The sequence below is a fragment of the Leucoraja erinacea genome, chromosome 4 (genome assembly GCF_028641065.1).
Source record: "Leucoraja erinacea ecotype New England chromosome 4, Leri_hhj_1, whole genome shotgun sequence".
Lineage (NCBI taxonomy): Eukaryota > Metazoa > Chordata > Chondrichthyes > Rajiformes > Rajidae > Leucoraja > Leucoraja erinaceus.
In genome coordinates, this window is record NC_073380.1 from 18987019 (window position 1) to 19006549 (window position 19531).

The 19531-nt window shown below is 44.9% G+C and overlaps 1 protein-coding gene across 2 annotated transcripts in view; it reads right to left on the reverse strand.

Moving 5' to 3' along the window:
- The window catches only part of LOC129696200 (CMP-N-acetylneuraminate-beta-galactosamide-alpha-2,3-sialyltransferase 1-like), a 59479-nt gene extending 41195 nt beyond the window's left edge, over positions 1 to 18284 (reverse strand). The window contains exons 1-2 of one of the 2 annotated variants that reach the window (XM_055633845.1): positions 17729 to 18284; positions 1687 to 2676 (exon numbers count right to left, since the gene is read on the reverse strand). The gene's annotated coding sequence lies outside the window, so the exon portion shown is untranslated. The remainder of the gene's footprint in view (positions 1 to 1686; positions 2677 to 17728) is intronic. The other variant, XM_055633844.1, reaches the window with a different exon arrangement.
- Positions 18285 to 19531: the final 1247 nt, after the last annotated feature.

Consider the following 19531-nt stretch of genomic DNA (forward strand, 5'->3'; position numbering starts at 1 on the left):
TAGCCTGTCCAACCCCTTAAGAATTTTGTACGTTTCTATAAGATCCCCCCTCAATCTTCTAAATTCTAGCGAGTACAAACCGAGTCAATCCAGTCTTTCTTCATATGAAAGTCCTGACATCCCAGGAATCAGTCTGGTGAACCTTCTCTGTACTCCCTCTATGGCAAGAATGTATTTCCTCAGATTAGGAGACCAAAACTGTACGCAATACTCCAGGTGTGGTCTCACCAAGTCCCTGTACAACTGCAGTAGAACCTCCCTGCTCCTATACTCAAATCCTTTTGCTATGAATGCCAACATACCATTCGCCTTCTTCACTGCCTGCTGCACTTGCATGCCTACTTTTAATGACTGGTGCACCATGACACCCAGGTCTCGTTATATCTCCCCCTTTCCTAATCGGCCACCATTCAGATATTAATCTACTTTCCTGTTTTTGCCACCAAAGTGGATAACATCACATTTATCCACATTATACTGCATCTGCCATGAATTTGCCCACTCACCCAGCCTATCCAAGTCACCTTGCAGCCTCCTAGCATCCTCCTCACAGCTAACACTGCCCCCCAGCTTCATGTCATCTGCAAACTTGGAGATGCTGCATTCAATTCCCATCGTCCAAATCATTAATATATATCGTAAATAGCTGGGGTCCCAGAACTGAACCTTGCGGTACCCCACTAGTCACTGCCTGCCATTGTGAAAAGGACCCGTTCACTCCTACTCTTTGCTTCCTGTCTGCCAACCAGTTCTCTATCCACATCAATACTGAACCCCCAATACCATGTGCTTTAAGTTTGTATACTAATCTCTTATGTGGGACCTTGTCGAATGCCTTCTGAAAGTCCAGATATAACACATCCACTGGTTCCCCTTATCCACTCTACTAGTTTCATCCACGAAAAATTCTATAAGATTCTTCAGACACGATTTACCTTTCATAAATCCATGCTGACTTTGTCCAATGATTTCACCACTTTCCAAATGTGCTGCTATCCCATCTTTAATAACCGATTCTAGCAGTTTCCCCATTACCGACGTTAAACTGGACTTATTCCCCATTTTCTCTCTCCCTCCCTTTTTAAAAAGTGGGGTTACATTAGCTACCGTCCAATCCTCAGGAACTACTCCAGAATCTAAAGAGTTTTGAAAAATTATCACTAATGCATCCACTATTTCTGGGGCTACTTCCTTAAGTACTCTGGGATGATGTATCTGGCCCTGGGGATTTATCGGCCTTTAATCCATTCAATTTACCTAACACCACTTCCCGGCTAACCTGGATTTCACTCAGTTCCCCCATCTCATTTGACCCACGGTCCCATGCTATTTCCGGCAGATTATTTATGTCTTCCTTAGTGAAGACAGAACCAAAGTAGTTATTCAATTGGTCTGCCATGTCCTTGTTCCCCATGATCAATTCACCCGTTTCTGACTGCAAGGGACCTACATTTGTTTTAACTAATCTTTTTCTCTTCACATATCTATAAAAGCTTTTGCAGTCAGTTTTTATGTTCCCTGCCAGTTTTCTTTCATTATCTATTTTCCATTTCCTAATTAAGCCCTTTGTCCTCCTCTGCTGGACTCTGAATTTCTCCGAGTCCGCTGGTAGGCTGCTTTTTCTGGCTAATTTGTACGCTTCATCTTTTGTTTTTATATATGCTGGTAGGAACCAGACCCACCTACCTCCATAGTTATGGGTGTTTCTTCTGTTTCTTATCTGCCGTTGTACTGCTGGATGTACTGCTGGGTGGGGGTGGCGCATTTTCCATGGGGTCTGCTCTGGGCCCTGGCCTAAAAATGGCTTTCAGGGATGGTATGCAGACCCCGAGCTTTCAGCAGTCTCATGAGGTTGACGTCGACTGGTGGATGCGGTGGGGTACTGCCGTCTGGGTTCTGTGGGTCTGCTCGTTCCGGGGCCTGCCTTCATGAGGCCGAATGCTTTGGACTCTTCCTCTAGATATTTTACTTGTTTGGACAAGTCTTTACCAAATAGCTGGATCTGTGGCTCTGAGGCCGGTGTTTTGCACGGTCTTGCAAATTTGGGATTGAGGGCAGGTCTTATTATCTCCTTGCGGAGGTTGTTTATTTCATATTGGGTGTTACACAGCAGAGCAATGGTGTATTGCTGGTTGGTGGTCATGTCTACCCCATCCACGGAACGAGCATAAGATGTTATGGCTGACGTCAGGAGCTTGAGGATGCGCTGCAATTTAATTCCTGGTTTTGGATACTCTGCCCAACGTACCCCAGATTTGGCTGTTAACGGCCCGTACGTTGAGCGAAATGCAGTTCTCCGGAGGCGAGTAGAGTTCTAGTGCCTCATTGACTATCCAAAGCAAGTCTCGCTGGAGAATTTGTTCCATGAGCCTTTCCATGCGGCTCAGGCGGCTACCTCTGCCGCTCTCAGGGGGCAAGTCTTCCTCGTCGTAGTTATCAGAGATTACCGGCGGTCTGATTTTCTTTTTGATTTGCCTCCAGTCCGCTGCTATTGGTCAGGCTGCGCTAGCGGTACTGGGCTCTGCTCGGTATCAATGATTGTGGACCGCAGCGTGTGCGGTCCAGGTGCCGCGTCTCGCCCCCCACTGATGGAACACTCCTGTTCTGTTGGAGTCGAACGGGTGGGCGGTCTTTTTTCTGCCGTCTTGCTTTGCTCATTTTCCAGCTTTTCTTGATCTGGAGTGCACAAAGCAGAGCAAAGTTTTGTAATTACGACCTCAGAGTAAGTAGTTACCCGACGATCCGCCTTTTTAAGCTTGTAGCGGGAGCGCCTGTACTCCTGTTCATCGCTGTTGCACTGCGTGAATGCTCATATCGCGCATGCATGCTGGACGGGATCTTCATGTAGTCACTCACGTGGCTCCGAAGTAAAATCAGTTTGCGCTTGTCATATAAAATTTGCTTTGTGGATAGCAAGTGCGGTTGTGTTAGGCTGCAGCAGAACATAGATCAGATGGAAAGTTGTGTGGAATATTGGCAGATGGAAGCTGATCCCATGAAGAGCAATGTGATGCATGTCAAATAGAGGAAGGATAAACACAGTAATTGGAAGGATGCTAACGGATACTGATGAATAAAAGGACCTTGGGTTTCAGGTCCATTATTCCCTAAAAGTAGCAACACAGGTCATCAGGGTAGCAAAGAAGGCTTGTGGCATGTCTGCCTTCAAAGGATAGGGCATAGAATATAAACGTTGGAACTTAACGTTTCAATTTTACAAACGTTAGTTAGATTGCATGGAGTATCTGGTGCAGTTTCTGATGCCACACCATAGGAAGGACAAGCTTTAGCTGGAGTGCCGATGAGATTCATCAACATGCTGTTTTGATTTGGAGGACTTGATTTTGGGAGAGATTGGATAAACTGGGTTAATTTTCCCTGGAGCAAAGAAGGTTGATTGATGACCCGAAGAGGTTTATAAAAGTCTAAGAGCCACAGATAGAATAGGTAGTCAGACTTTTTTTCCTTCTGGTAGTGTATCAAAAACAAGAGAGGGTATAGGTTTATGGTGAGGGAATAGAGTTCTAAAGAGGATTTGAGAGGAAACATTTTTACTCAGAGAGTGGCTGATATCTGGTACTTGCTTCCAGAGGAGTCAGATACAATCGCTATGTTTAGGGGACATTTAGATTGAGACTTAAATATACAACGTATGGAAGGATACAGAGCTAGTGCAGACAAATTGGATTAGTGGAGATGGGCAAAAAGCTCAGTAAGGTCACAGTGAGTTGAGTGACCTGCCTTCTCTCCATACCCCCTGATCCCTTTAGCCACAAGGGCCACATCTAACTCCCTCTTAAATATAACCAATGAACTGGCCTCAACTACCTTCTGTGGCAGAGAGTTCCAGAGACTCACCACTCTGTGTGAAAAATGTTTTTCTCATCTCGGTCCTAAAGGATTTCCCCTTTATCCTTAATCCTTAACAGTACAGGAAATTTCCTCTACGGTAGTCGAAAAGTGTGATGGATATTTTGTCCCCAAATTTCTCCTGTATTTTCCTTGCCAAAGCCTGTGTTGTGTAGCTATCAATGTCCTCTTCTGTTCATCCATTGGCAAGATATTCACCCTTGTACAAGTCAAATAATGACGAAACAGGCATTGCCCGTCGATTTACTATCACCTCTGTGTCGATAAATGCGGCAATTGTGCTGAAGGTGTCTGCGTGTAGCTGTCTGTTTGTAGCCTGTGCTGTCTGCAAAGGACGTCCTTCAACCTCCTTGAAGAATTCACAACGACCGGATTTGTGATACTGAGCCTCCTTTGCTATTAGATCAACACCACCACTGACTAATGACTTGATGCGCTCATTGGTACTATAAGAGGCTGCTGCAACAATTTTTTCACACCCATCTTTTGTCTGACAATCTGATAGTGGCTCTACTTTCCTGTTTACTGTCTTCCTAACTTTTGGACAGATGATGCATGATCCTTTTAGCAAGCCTTTTGAATCACTTGGTGGAAGATGGCTTTGTTCTCTTGTCTCTGGCTTTTTAAGCAGGAGGTTCATCTGTGCTCTGACCAGCTGATCTTTTTTTAAACGGCAGTGAAATTATTGTGGCAGGATTTTGTATGATAACATGCACTGCCTCGGTCCAGTTGCAAATTGACTTCCGTTGTCACATCTCTGTACCTGTCAGTCTTTAGTTGTAGCCAGAACACAGGCCACGTTTTTGACAGTTTCCCATGTTTTATTATCAAACTCTCTCACTTTGGTCCCACCAGACGTTTTGCATATGATGCAGAGGGCCTGGGTTGGACCATGTGGCTCAAGGTCTCTGTCACTGTTAGTATCAGTCTCCTGAAACATAGTATAAATAAAACACAATGAAAGAGGACCCAAATTGATATAAAAATAGGCCCTTGCAGCATTTAATTGGAGCTTACCATTTGAGACTCAGAACCTGGAATTTTGACCGCCATTTCTCCAGGATAAACAGTAGATTTCAGAACCTTCTTGACTTGTTATATGCAAGAAACATCAACCGACATTTGTGACAGGTGAAAACTCAATCAACTTTCTGGCATTGGTCATTTTGTATTTCCTAGGCTGTGATTGATCATCTAAACCTGATTTTAGCTGGTACCTTTAATATCTGGGCTAGCCTAGATTGGCCCAAAGGTCCATTTAGGGGGTCTGGTAGGCACAATGCAGCAGATAATTGTTCTGTCATAGGTCAATTTCATAGGTCAAGCTGTGGTAGATCATTTAAACTCAGCTTCAACTGGTGCCCACAATATCTGCGCTAGCCTAGTTGGACAGCAGGGTCTAGGGTGTCCATTTTTGGGGTATCTGGTACCTGTAATGCAGCGGACTATTTGTCTGGCGTAACCCATTTTGTACTCTATGAAATCAACTTGTTCATTTGACATTATTTTTCAGTGGTACATTGCTCGTCTATATGCTAGCCCATTTTTTAGACCCGTTGTGGGGAGTCTGGTGGTCTTTTAGAAACATAGAAAATAGGTGCTGGAGTAGGCCATTCGGCCCTTCAAGCCTGCACCGCCATTCAATATGATCATGGCTGATCATCCAACTCAGTATCCCGTACCTGCATTCTCTCCATACCCCCTGATCCCTTTAGCCACAAAGGCCACATCTAACTCCCTCTTAAATGTAGCCAATGAACTGGCCTCAACTACCTTCTGTGGCAGAGAATTCCACAGATTCACCACTCTCTGTGTGAAAAATGTTTTCCTCATCTCGGTCCTAAAAGATTTCCCCCTTATCCTTAAACTGTGACCCCTTGTTCTGGACTACCCCAACATCGGGAACAATCTTCCTGCATCTAGCCTGTCCAACCCCTTAAGAATTTTGTAAGTTTCTATAAGATTCCCCCCTCAATCTTCTAAATTCTAGCGAGTACAAACCGAGTCTATCCAGTCTTTCTTCATATGAAAGTCCTGACATCCCAGGAAGCAGTCTGGTGGACCTTCTCTGTACTCCCTCTATGGCAAGAATGTCTTTCCTCAGATTAGGAGACCAAAACTGTACGCAATACTCCAGGTGTGGTCTCGCCAAGACCTTGTACAACTGCAGTAGAACCTCCCTGCTCCTATACTCAAATCCTTTTGCTATGAATGCTAACATACCATTCGCCTTCTTCACTGCCTGCTGCACCTGCATGCATACTTTGAATGACTGGTGTACCATGACACCCAGGTCTCGTTGCATCTCCCCCTTTCCTAATCGGCCACCATTCAGATAATAGTCTACTTTCCTGTTTTTGCCACCAAAGTGGATAACCTCACATTTATCCACATTATACTGCATCTGCCATGCATTTGCCCACTCACCCAGCCTATCCAAGTCGCCATGCAGCCTCCTAGCATCCTCCTCACAGCTAACACTGCCCCCCAGCTTCGTGTCATTCGCAAACTTGGAGATGTTGCATTCAATTCCCTCGTCCAAATCATTAATATATATCGTAAATAGCTGGTGTCCCAGCACTGAGCCTTGCGGTATCCCACTAGTCACTGCCTGCTATTGTGAAAAGGACCCGTTTACTCCTACTCTTTGCTTCCTGTCTGCCAGCCAGTTCCCTATACACATCTATACTGAACCCCCAATACTGTGTGCTTTATATACTAATCTCTTATGTGGGACCTTGTTGAAAGCCTTCTGAAAGTCCAGATATAACACATCCACTGGTTCTCCCTTGTGTTCATGAAGGAACTGCAGATGCTGGAAGATCGAAAGTACACAAAAATGCTGGAGAAACTCAGCGAGTGCAGCAGCATCTATGGAGCGAAGGAAGATCATTCTGAAGAAGGGTTTTGGCCCGAAACGTCACCTATTTCCTTCACTCCATAGATGCTGCTGCACCCGCTGAGTTTTTCCAGCATTTTTGTGTACCACTGGTTCTCCCTTATCCACTCTACTAGTTCCATCCTCGAAAAATTCTATAAGATTCATCAGACATGATTTACCTTCCTTAGTGAAGACAAAACCAAAGTAGTTATTCAATTGGTCTGCCATGTCCTTGTTCCCCATGATCAATTCACCTGTTTCTGACTGCAAGGGACCTACATTTGTTTTAACTAATCTTTTTCTCTTCACATACCTATAAAAGCTTTTGCAGTCTGTTTATGTTCCCTGCCAGTTTTCTTTCATAATCTATTTTCCTTTTCCTAATTAAGCCCTTTGTCCTCGTCTGCTGGAATCTGAATTTCTCCGAGTCCTCTGGTAGGCTGCTTTTTCTGGCTAATTTGTACGCTTCATCTTTTGTTTTGATACTATCCCTGATTTCCCTTGTTATCCACTACCTTCCCCAATTTATTTTTTTGCCAAACTGGGATGAACAATTGTTGTAGTTCATCCATGCAGTCTTTAAATGCCTTCCATTGCATATCCACCAGCAACCTATTAAGAATCAATTGGCCAATTCACGTCTCATACCCTCAAAGTTACTTTTCTTTAAGTTCAGGACCCTTGTTTCTGACTTAACAATGTCACTCTCCATCCTAATGGAGAACTCAACCATATTATGGTCACTCTTGCCCAAGGGGCCACACATAACAAGACTGCTAACTAACCCTTCCTCATTACTCAATACCCAATCTAGAATAGCCTGCTCTCTCGTTGGTTCCTCTACATGTTGGTTTAGAAACCTATCCTGCATACATTCCAAGAAATCCTCTTCTTCAGCAGCCTTGCCAATCTATATGTAGATTGAAGTCACCCATTATAACTGTTTAACCTTTGTTGCACGCATTTCTAATTTCCTGTTTGATGCCATCCCCAACTCCACTACTACTGTTAGGTGGCCTGTACACAACTCCCACTAGAGTTTTCTGCCCCTTAGTGTTTCGCAGCTCTACCCATATCGATTCCACATCCTCCAAGCTAATGTCCTTCCTAGCAGTCAGTGCCTCCACATCAGGTGCAGGACATGTGTTGTCCATGTGTCCACTTATGATCAATTCAAATACCATGACACAATTTTATGTTATTAACCATAAAACCTTGGAGGACAGTATACAACATTTGAAATGCTCCTCCTGCTGCCCGATATTCTACCAACAGGCCTTTTCAAAGGTGTATCAAACTGCATGAGCTCAGACCTTCTACAGATTGTAAACACGTCCCTTCTCTCAGATGTCTTCCCACAGGCCCTAAAAACTGCTGTTATCAAGCCTCTCTTAAAAAAAAAGAACTACTCAGTCACTTCACTACTGAACAATTATAGACCAATATCAAACCCCCCATTTCTCAGTAAAATCATTGAAAAAGCTGTTTTTAAGCAGCTGAACAATTTCATGTTAATGAACAGCTGTTTTGATGTCTTCCAGTCAGGATTTAGACCACACCACAGCACTGAGACGGCTCTTGTTAAGGTCTTCAATGACATTCACTTAAACACAGACAATGGCAAAATTTCAGTCTTAGTATTACTAGATCTCAGTGCTGCATTCGACACAGTCGATCACAACATATTACTAGACCACCTGGAAAACTGGGTGGGACTTTCGGGCACAGCATTAAAATGGTTTGAATCATGATCATGAAAAACATCAAAATATGTTACCATAGTTACGCAGACAATACCCAAATCTACATACAATATCACCAGGACACTATAGTCCAATACAAGCACTGAGTAAATGCATTGAGCAAATCAACGACTGGATGAACCAGAATGTTCTCCAATTAAACAAAGAAAAACCTGAAATAATTGTTTTTGGAGCCAAGGAAGAATGATTAAAAGTTAGCAACCTGCGTCAAATGGTAATGCTAAAAACAACAAACCAAGCCAGAAACTTAGGAGTAATCATGGACTCAGACCTGAACTTCAACAGCCACATAAAAACAGTCATAAAGTCAGCCTACTATCACCTAAAGAATATATCAAGGATTAAAGGACTTATGTCTCAGCAGGATTTGGAAAAACCTGTCCATGCATTTATCTTCAGCAGGCTCGACTAATGTAACAGTGTCTTTACAGGTCTCCCTAAAAAGTCGATCAGACAGCTGCAGTTAATTCAGAACGCTGCTGCTCGAGTCCTCACTAAGACCAAAAAAGTAGATCACATTACACCAGTTTTGAGGTCTTTACACTGGCTTCCTGACTGTCAAATAATTGATTTCAAAACACTACTGTTGGTTTACAAAGCACTGAATGGTTTAGGGCCAAAATACATTTCTGATCTTCTGCTTAGCTACGAACCACCCAGACCTCTCAGATCATCTGGGACAGGTCTGCTCTGTGTCCCCAGAGTCAGAACTAAAGATGGAGAGGCAGCATTTAGTTTTTATGCACCACATATCTGGAACAAACTCCCAGAAAACTGCAGGTCTGCTGCAACTCTCAGCTCTTTTAAATCTAGACTGAAGACTTTTCTGTTTGCCGCTGCCTTTCAGTAAACAATTCAATTTATTAATTACCTATATTGCACTGTAACTTCTATAAAATACAGGGCGGAGGTGCAGAACCTGGTGGACTGGTGCACACGTAACAACTTGTCACTAAACACCTCCAAGACCAAGGAGCTGATTATTGACTTTAGGAGGTCCCATAATGGAGAATACGCCCCAATTGCCATTTATGGGGAAAGTGTGGAGTGTGTCCAGCTTTAAGTTTCTGGGCACTCACATTTCAGAGGACCTCACATGGTCCACCAACACCGCTGCGCCGGTCTAGAAGGAACAGCAACGACTGTTCTTCCTGAGGACATTAAAAAATACTGGTCTGCCCCAACAGCTGCTGATAACGTTCTACCGCTGCACCACAGAGAGCTTATTAACGTATGGCATCTCTGTGTGGTATCTCAGCTGCACGGAGGCGGAGAGGAGAGCTCTTCAGCGCGTCGTCCACAGAGCGCAGAGGATCATTGGGACAGAGCTACCAGCCTTGGAAGGCATCTACCACACACGGTGCCTCAGGAAGGCCGTCAACATCCATAAAGGCTCATCACACCCTTGTAACGGACTGTTTGAACTACTTCCCTCCGGAAGACGTTCCAAGGCCTTCTACGCCCGAACCTCCAGACTCAGAAACAGCTTTATTCCAAGAGCTATAGCAGCTCTGAACCGGCCCTGCTGAGCGCGCCCCCCCCCCCCCCCCCCCCCCCCCGGACCCCCGGACACTCTCCCTCGGATGGTCACGACACACAGCTTATTTATTTATTTTACTTTTATTTGTCATCGGTTGGAGCTGCATATTAAATCTCGTTGCACTTACGTGCAATGACAATAAAAGATATTATTATTATTCCTGGTTTTATTCTATTTTAAATATTTTATTTGATTGCTTTTAATTTTGTAATTATTTTATCTGAATAATCTAATAATCGTTTTACATCTAAATTTTATATGTGTTTCTTTCCAATGCTTTTAATGTTTTATGTAAAGCACTTTGAATTACCTTGTTGTTGAAAGGTGCTATACAAATAAACTTGCCTTGCCTTCCTTTCTATTGCGTTAATCTGCTCTCTAACCAGCAACGCTACCCCACCTCCTTTCCCTTTCTGTCTCCCTCCTGAATATTGAATATCCCTGGATGTTCAAGCTCCCAGCCTTGGTCACCCCGGAGCCATGTCTCCATGATCCCAACTATTTCATAGTCATTAATAACTATCTGCACATTCAACTGCACCTTAATACGAATGCTCCTTGCATTGAGACACACAGCCTTCAGGCTTGTTTTTACAACACTCTTACCCCTTATACTATTATGATGAAAAGTGGCCCTTTTTTATTTTTGCCCTGGATTTGTCTGCCTGCCATATTTCACCTTGCTACCTATTGCTTCTACCCTTATTTTACACCCCTCTGTCTCTATGCTCACACATTTAAGAAACCTTTTCCCTTTAACTCCATCCTCAACTATCCCATTCGACACCCCACCCCCCTTATTCAGTTTAAAACCACCCATGTAGCAGTGGCAAACCTGCCTGCCAGAATGCTGGTCCCCCACCTGTTAAGATGCAATCTGTCCCTTTTTGTACAGTTCCCCCTTACCCCAAAACAGATCCCAGTGATCTAAGAATCTAAATCCCTGCCCCGTGCACCAGTTCCTCAGCCACACGTTCAGGTCCCGTATCTCCCTGTTCCTGCTCTCTCCAGCACGAGGAACTGGAAGCAAACCGGAGATAACAACCCTGGAGGTCCTGCTTTTCAGCATTTTTCCGAGCTCTCTAAAGTCACTCTGCAGAGTATTCATCCCTTTCTTTCCGACATGGTTTATGCCGACATGCACTACCACTTCCGGCTGTTCACCTTCGCCCTTGAGGATTTTCTGCACTCTGTCTGTGACATCCTGGATCCTGGCACCGGGAAGGCAGCGTACCATCCTTGCATCCCGTCTGTTGCCGCAGAATCCCTGTCCGTACCTCTCACAATGGAGTCTCCCACTACAATGGCGTTGCCTGACTTAGGCCTTTTTGGTTTTGGCTCTACAGTCCTAGTCGCATCGCAAGCCAGTCCGCCGCTCAGTGTAAAAACTTCTTCTGTCCTGACAGCTTCTAAGTGGGTGAACCTGTTCACAAGAGGTACACCACCCGGGGACATTGGCATTCCATGCTTCCCTTCCTTTCTCACTGTCTCCCACCTTCTCTCTTCCAGTACTTTAGGTGTAACAATCTTACTGTAAGACTTGTCGAGGAACGACTCCATTTCTTGGACCAATCTGAGGTCATCTACTTGCTTCTCCAGTTCCCCAACACGGTCCTTCAGGAGCTCTACCTGGATGCACTTCTCGCATTTGTAGCAACGAGGCACCAGCGGTGTCCTTGACCTCCCACATACTGCAAGTATCGCACTGAATCAGCTTGCCTGAATCTCCTTCTTTCGTCTTTCCCTCTCAAGTGTATTGCGTAGTCTCCTCCTCTCAGCTTCCTCGCCGAAGACTCTCGAGCCAAAGACTCACACTTTACTCACAGGGCACTTCCCTCACTGCCGCTCCCTAAGAGCAGTCTTGCTTATATTAACTGATAAATTGCCTAATTTACCAATTTACAAACCAAATTCCTCAGTTTTCAACTGTTTTCCCTGCACTGACTCACTTCTCTCCTCCCACTTGGGCTAGAGCCAATCTGTCTTGTCTCTTGCTAATCTTCTCCTGCTGTTGCTTCCAAATCTACAGCAGCTCTGAGCAAAGATCTTAGAGCAGAGCAAGATGGGTTACTCTCACGCAAACGTGTAGTACGCTCATGGGCGGATTCATGGGTGATTATAGGACCCATTTTAGCGACCAGTCCCTGCCATCTTGTTCCACCATCTTGCTTCCGGCCAAAGATCGGATCTTTGTTTCCGCAGCGGGGAGAGGGAGTGTGGGGCCCGGGACAGCGGGGAGAGGGGGTGTGCGGCCCGGGGCAGCGGGGAGAGGGGATGAGCGGACCGGGGCAGCGGGGAGAGGGGGTGAGTGGCCCGAGGCAGCTGGCAGAGGGGGTGCGCGGCCCGGGGAGAGGGAGTGAGCGGCCCGGGGCAGCGGGGTGAGGGGGTGCGCGGCCCAGGGCAGCGGGGTGAGGGGGTGCGCGGCCCAGGGCAGCGGGGTGAGGGGGTGCGCGGCCCAGGGCAGCGGGGAGAGGGGCATAGAAGGGGGGGGGGGAGACATGGTCGTGTGGGGGCTGGCGAGGGAGTGCTGGAGTGGAGGGGGAAGAAAGAGTTGAGGGGTGGGAATAAGGCCTAGTGTGTGTGGAGTTGCGGGGAGGTTTACAATGTTTCTTATTTAACGTCCCTTGGCTAGTCTGAAATAGTTCCAGTTCATCATTGGATCAGAAGAAATATAATTGTGTGTGCTATATGATTATATACATTTATATCACATTCATGTATGTGTGTTTATAAACATTTTATTCTTTAACAAGAATTAACAGAATTATGAACTAACAGAATTATGAATCTAACCCTATATCACACACAAAAACTTCCCCCGCCATGTCAATTACCCTGCGAGTCGGGTCGGTTCCGGTTACTGCGAAATCAATTCAAACACTGCTTGTGAGCCATTTAAAAAGAAATGATTTAAAAAACATAAAAAAAGACAATTACCAGAGTCAAATTTTATTCTTGACAAGAAGTATGAACTGACAGAATTATGAATCTAACCCTATATCACACACACAAACTGTTGCCACGCAACATTGATTACACAGCGAGTCAGGTCAGGTAGGCTCCGGTTACTAAAATAGGCAGGGAAATATGCCCAGGATCCCCTCCGTAGCGTACTACACGTCAGCACATTATATTTTGCAGCAGTGGCCTATCTTGCTCTGCTCTGCTCTAAGATCTTTGGCTCTGAGTAAAGTCTGCCTGTGATTTGCCTCTCCTTTTCAACTGTTTTCCCAACACTGACTCACTTCTCTCCTACCACTTGGGCTGAGCCAAAACCCTTCTTCAGACTCCTCTCTTTCTATACTCAATACTCTGACTGATGAAGTCCAATACACCAAAAGCCTTTTTGACCATCTTATCTACCTGCGACTCGACCTTCAGGGAACTAAGGGTGAAAAGATAGAATAGAGGTATTTAGAGATGCGTTCGGTGGGGCAGGAGCAGGCAGAAACAAAGGGCCTGCCAGGGCAGTCCTGTTTGTGGATTTGAGAAAGGAAATAGAGGTGCAGAGTTGTGGAACGATAAAATTTGACGCTGTGTGGGGGGATCGGATCGCTGAAAACAATATGGTCTGTGATGCCATGGATACTAATGGCTTAGCAGGACAGCACACATGGATGTTAAAGTCCCCAACCAAAAGGACACGATCATAGTTGGGCACGATTATGGTTCAGAGGTAAGTAGGAGGGTGTGTAGGAACTGCTGGTTTAAACCGAAGATCGATACCAAATGCTGGGGTAACTCAACGGGACAGCCAGCATCTCTTCCTTCTCTCTAGAGATGCTGCCTTTCCCGCTGAGTTACTCCAATTTTTTGTATCTATCTTAAGTATGAGGAGGTGATTGCTGGATGTCTGGCGTCAGCACGGTAGATATCAAGGGCACTTCGCAAGACAGCGAGTCAACAGCATTGTTTGGTTGCTCCATGTTTCCCGATGGTACATTTTACAATTGACAGGCTTGGCTTTTGCAACACTTTAAAAGTTCCGAAGTTACACAAAGGCGTTTTGTAAATGGAATCGCTGTCCTGTTTTACATATATTTTACTATTTGACTTTGCAACAAGAACCGAGGCTGATCGAAAATAATGACCCTGAGCGCCATCGTTGAATTTCCAAATCCACCCACAGCAACCCCTCAATACCAGTCTAAAGGGTCTCGACCTGAAACGTCACACATTCCTTCTCTCCAGAGATGCTGCCTGTCCCGCTGTGTCTATCTACCCTCAATACCAATGTCCGGAAATGGATTAACAATATGGTTAGAGAACCATTCTTAAAGCATTTGGAAAATTCCATTACAGATATTTACTGAAACATTCCAAGTTATTGAATTAATTTTGCATGGCAATATTTTGAAAAAAATTAAGCCACATCTTCTTCCCCATAGTCCTCGCAAAATAAGCGAAGGCTAATGTCTAAGGAGTTTGTCATAATTTAAATCTAAGAATTACGTCTGCCCGTCTGCTTGAAATTAAAATGACTGTGACTGACAACATACAAAGAGTAAAGTGGTGCAGAAAGGAAAAGGAGGTGGGGTAGCGTTACTGATTAGAGAGGAGATTAATGCAATGGAAAGGATGGACATTAGTTTGGAGGATGTGGAATCGGTATGGGTAGAGCTGCGAAACACTAAGGGGCAGAAAACGCTGGTTAATCAGATAGTGCAGATAGCCATTAATGATTATGATGTAGTTGGGATCACGGAGACATGGCTCCAGGGTGACCAAGGCTGGGAGCTGAACATCCAGGGATATTCAATATTCAGGAGGGATAGAGAGAAAGGAAAAGGAGGTGGGGTAGCGTTGCTGGTTAGAGAGGAGATTAACGCAATGGAAAGGAAGGACATTAGTTTGGAGGATGTGGAATCAGTATGGGTAGAGCTGCGAAACACTAAGGGGCAGAAAACGCAGGTGGGTGTTGTATACAGGCCACCTAACAGTAGTAGTGAAGTTGGAGATGGTATCAAACAGGAAATTAGAAATGCGTGCGACAAAGGCAAAACAGTTATAATGGGTGACTTCAATCTACATATAGATTGGGTGAATCAAATTGGCAGGGGTGCTGAGGAAGAGGATTTCTTGGAATTTATGCGGGATAGTTATCTAAATCAACATGTAGAGGAATCAACGAGAGAGCAGGCTATTTTAGAATGGGTATTGAGTAATGAGGAAGGGTTAGTTAGCAATCTTGTTGTACGTGCCCCCTTGGGCAAGAGTGACCATAATATGGTTGAGTTCTTCATTAGGATGGAGAGTGACATTGTTAATTCAGAAACAATGGTTCTGAATTTAAAGAAAGGTAACTTTGAGGGTTTGAGGCGTGAATTGGCCAAGATTGACTGGCAATTAATTCTAAAAGGGTTGACGGTGGATATGCAATGGAAGACATTTAAAGACTGCATGGATGAACTACAAAAATTGTTCATCCCAGTTTGGCAAAAGAATAAATCAGGGAAGGTAGTACATCCGTGGATAACAAGGGAAATCAGGGATATTATCAAAGCCAAGGATGATGCGTACAAATTAGCCAGAAAAAGCAGCATACCGGAGGACTGGGAGAAATTCAGAGACCAGCAGAGGAGGACAAAGCGCTTAATTAGGAAAGTAAAAATAGATTATGAAAGAAAACTGGAAGGGAACATAAAAACTGACTGCAAAAGTTTTTATAGATATGTGAAAAGAAAGAGATTATTTAAAACAAATGTAGGTCCCTTGCACTCAGAAACAGGTGAGTTGATCATGGGGAACAAGGATATGGCGGACCAATTGAATAACTACTTTGGTTCCGTCTTCACTAAGGAAGACATAAATAATTTGCCGGAAATAGCAGGGGACCGCGGGTCAAAGGAGTTGGAGGAATTGAGTGAAATCCAGGTTAGCCGGGAAGTGGTGTTGGGTAAATTGAATGGATAAAAGGCCGATAAATCCCCAGGGCCAGATAGGCTGCATCTCAGAGTACTTAAGGAAGTAGCTCCAGAAATAGTGGATGCATTAGTAATAATCTTTCAAAACTCTTTAGATTCTGGAGTAGTTCCAGAGGATTGGCGGGTATCAAACGTAACCCCACTTTTTAAGGAGGGAGGGAGAGAGAAAACGGGGAATTACAGACCAGTTAGTCTAACATCAGTAGTGGGGAAACTGCTAGAATCGGTTACTAAAGATGGGATAGCAGCACATTTGGAAAGTGGTGAAATCATTGGACAAAGTCAGCATGGATTTACGAAAGGTAAATCATGTCTGACGAATCTTATAGAATTTTTCGAGGATGTAACTATTAGCGTGGATAGGGGAGAACCAGTGGATGTGGTGTATCTGGACTTTCCAGAAGGCTTTCGACAAGGCCCCACATAAGAAATTAGTATATAAACTTAAAGTACACGGCATTGGGGGTTCAGTATTGATGTGGATAGAGAACTGTCTGGCAAACAGGAAGCAAAGAGTAGGAGTAAACGGATCCTTTTCACAATGGCAGGCAGTGACCAGTGGGGTACCGCAAGACTCAGTGCTGGGACCCCAGCTATTTACAATATATATTAATGATCTGGATGAGGGAATTGAAGGCAACATCTCCAAGTTTGCGGATGGCACTAAGCTGGGGGGCAGTGTTAGCTGTGAGGAGGATGCTAGGAGACTGCAAGGTGACTTGGATAGGCTGGGTGAGTGGGCAAATGTTTGGCAGATGCAGTATAATGTGGATAAATGTGAGGTTATCCATTTTGGTGGCAAAAACAGGAAAGCAGACTATTATCTAAATGGTGGCCGACTAGGAAAAGGGGAGATGCAGCGAGACCTGGGTGTCATGGTACACCAGTCATTGAAGGTAGGCATACAGGTGCAGCAGGCAGTGAAGAAAGCGAATGGTATGTTAGCTTTCACAGCAAAAGGATTTGAGTATAGGAGCAGGGAGGTTCTACTGCAGTTGCACAGGGTCTTGGTGAGACCACACCTGGAGTATTGCGTACAGTTTTGGTCCCAAATCTGGGAAGGACATTATTGCCATAGAGGGAGTGCAGAGAAGGTTCACCAGACTGATTCCTGGGATGTCAGGACTGTCTTATGAAGAAACACTGGATAGACTTGGTTTATACTCTCTAGAATTTAGGAGATTGAGGGGGGATCTTATAGAAACTTACAAAATTCTTAAGGGGTTGGACAGGCTAGATGCAGGAAGATTGTTCCCGATGTTGGGGAGGTCCAGGACAAGGGGTCACAGCTTACAGATCAGGGGGAAATCCTTTAAAACCGAGATGAGAAGAACTTTTTTCACACAGAGAGTGGTGAATCTCTGGAACTCTCTGCCGCAGAGGGTAGTCGAGGCCAGTTCATTGGCTATATTTAAGAGAGAGTTAGATGTGGCCCTTGTGGCTAAGGGGATCAGAGGGTATCGAGAGAAGGCAGGTACGGGATACTGAGTTGGATGATCAGCCATGATCATATTGAATGGCGGTGCAGGATCGAAGGGCCGAATGGCCTACTCCTGCACCTAATTTCTATGTTTCTATGTTTCTATGTTTACTTTATTCTCTGAACCGAGTCTTCGCCCAAAGTTTTACAATTTCAGTCTACATATAAACTGTCAGTGGTCAGATTGTTCTCTTTAAAATGCTTCGGAAGCAAAACGATAAACGTAAGCGAACGGTTTGGGAAAAAAATGAAACAAAGTGCTGAACTTACCCAGCGATGTCCCCAAGTATCGACCGTTAACAATTGCCCCTTGTTTCCATTTTGAGATTAAAAAAACGAATAAAACAAAGGGAATCTTTCAGCAAGGGCGTGTGACCAGTTTCTTTAAACGTTACACAGGAGGGACATTTTCTCGGCATTGAAACGAGCGCCTAACATTTCCTCCGGTCACTGTCTTCAGTAAGAGAAAGGCTTGTAACCAGACCCAAAACACAAGGCAAGCTCCACCCCGCAGCAGAGCACGCAGTACGACCACACGATTCGCCAGGGAGTTGAGAAATACGCCATAAATCCCTACATGTCCTGGAACACGCGAGGATGGAGTTGTGAAAGTTTAATACGGTTTAACGGAAAAATGTATAGGAAGGAACTGCAGATGCTGGTTTAAAAAAAAGATAGACACAAAAAGCTGGAATAACTCAGCGGGACAAGCAGCATCTCCAGAGAGAAGGAATGGGTGACGTTTCGGATCGAGACCTTTCTTCAGGCTGGTTAGGGATAAGGGAAACGAGAGATATATATGATGATGCAGAGTGATAACAATGAATGAAATATATGCAAAAAAAGTAACGATGATAAAGGAATCAGGCCGTTGTTAGCTGTTTGTTGTGTGAAAATGTGAAGCTTGTGCGCTTGGGTGGGGGAGGGATAGAAAGGGAATGCTGCCTGAGGTTAGATAAATCAAATTTCATACCACTGGGTTGTAAGCTGCCCAGTCGAAATATGAGATGCCGTTCCTCCAATTTGCGTTTAGCCTCATTCAGTCAATGGAGGAGACCTTAGACAGAAATGTCCGTGTGGGAATTGGAGAAACAGCATTTCATATTCAGATAGGAGGAGGGGAATTGGTCTGCCAACAGTCATAAAATACAACAAGATACATGGAACATGAAATTATAGTGACCAGTACAAAGTCCAGGATTGGGGATGTACAAAGATCGGGGGGGGGGGGGGGGGGGGGGGGGGGGGGGAGGGGAGTCAGTCTGCCCCACTACAGAAGGGGGAGGAGTTGTACAGTTTGATAGCCACAGGGAAAAGGGATCTCCTGTGGCGTTCTGTGTTGCACCTTGGTGGAACCAGTCTGAAGGTGCTCCTCAGGTTAAACAGTGTGTCATGGAGAGGGTGAGCTGTATTGTCCAAGATGCCCTGCAGTTTGAAAGGCATCCTCACCTCCAAGACCACCTCCAGTGGATCCAACTGCACCACCAGGACAGAGCCAGCCTTCCGGATGATCTTGTTAATTTTGTTGCAGCCCTCGGCCTTTACCTTGTTACCCCAGCACACAACAGCATCTTGCAGCAGATATTGAAAGAGTGGAGCCTCCTCGGAAAGTACAGACGGCTCTTTCCCATCTTATACCGTGCCTCCGTCTTCCTAGACCAGACCAGATTACTGTCCAGGTAAACTCCAAGGTACCTGTTCTCCTTGGTAAACTGCACATCCACACCCTAGATGGAGACAGGGGTGTTCCTCACCTCCTAAAGTCCACCATTAACTCCTTAGTCTTGTCGGTGTTGAGCTGCCGGTGATTCATCCCACACCACTCAACAAAGTAATGGACTTTGAATCACACTTCTTTACTCTAAATAATCTAACTTCTTTACTCTGAGGGGAACAATGATGTTGTCCCCGGTCTCTCTATAAGAGATACTGAATAAGCTAGAATCAATGTTAGAGATATATTTTTGGTGTCAGAAATCCTCAGATCTTTGTAGGGGTGGAAATCACTTCTAAAGCACGGAGGGGACACAATGAGGCCTGACATCGAGGACAGGCGCCGGCAATCTACAGCCC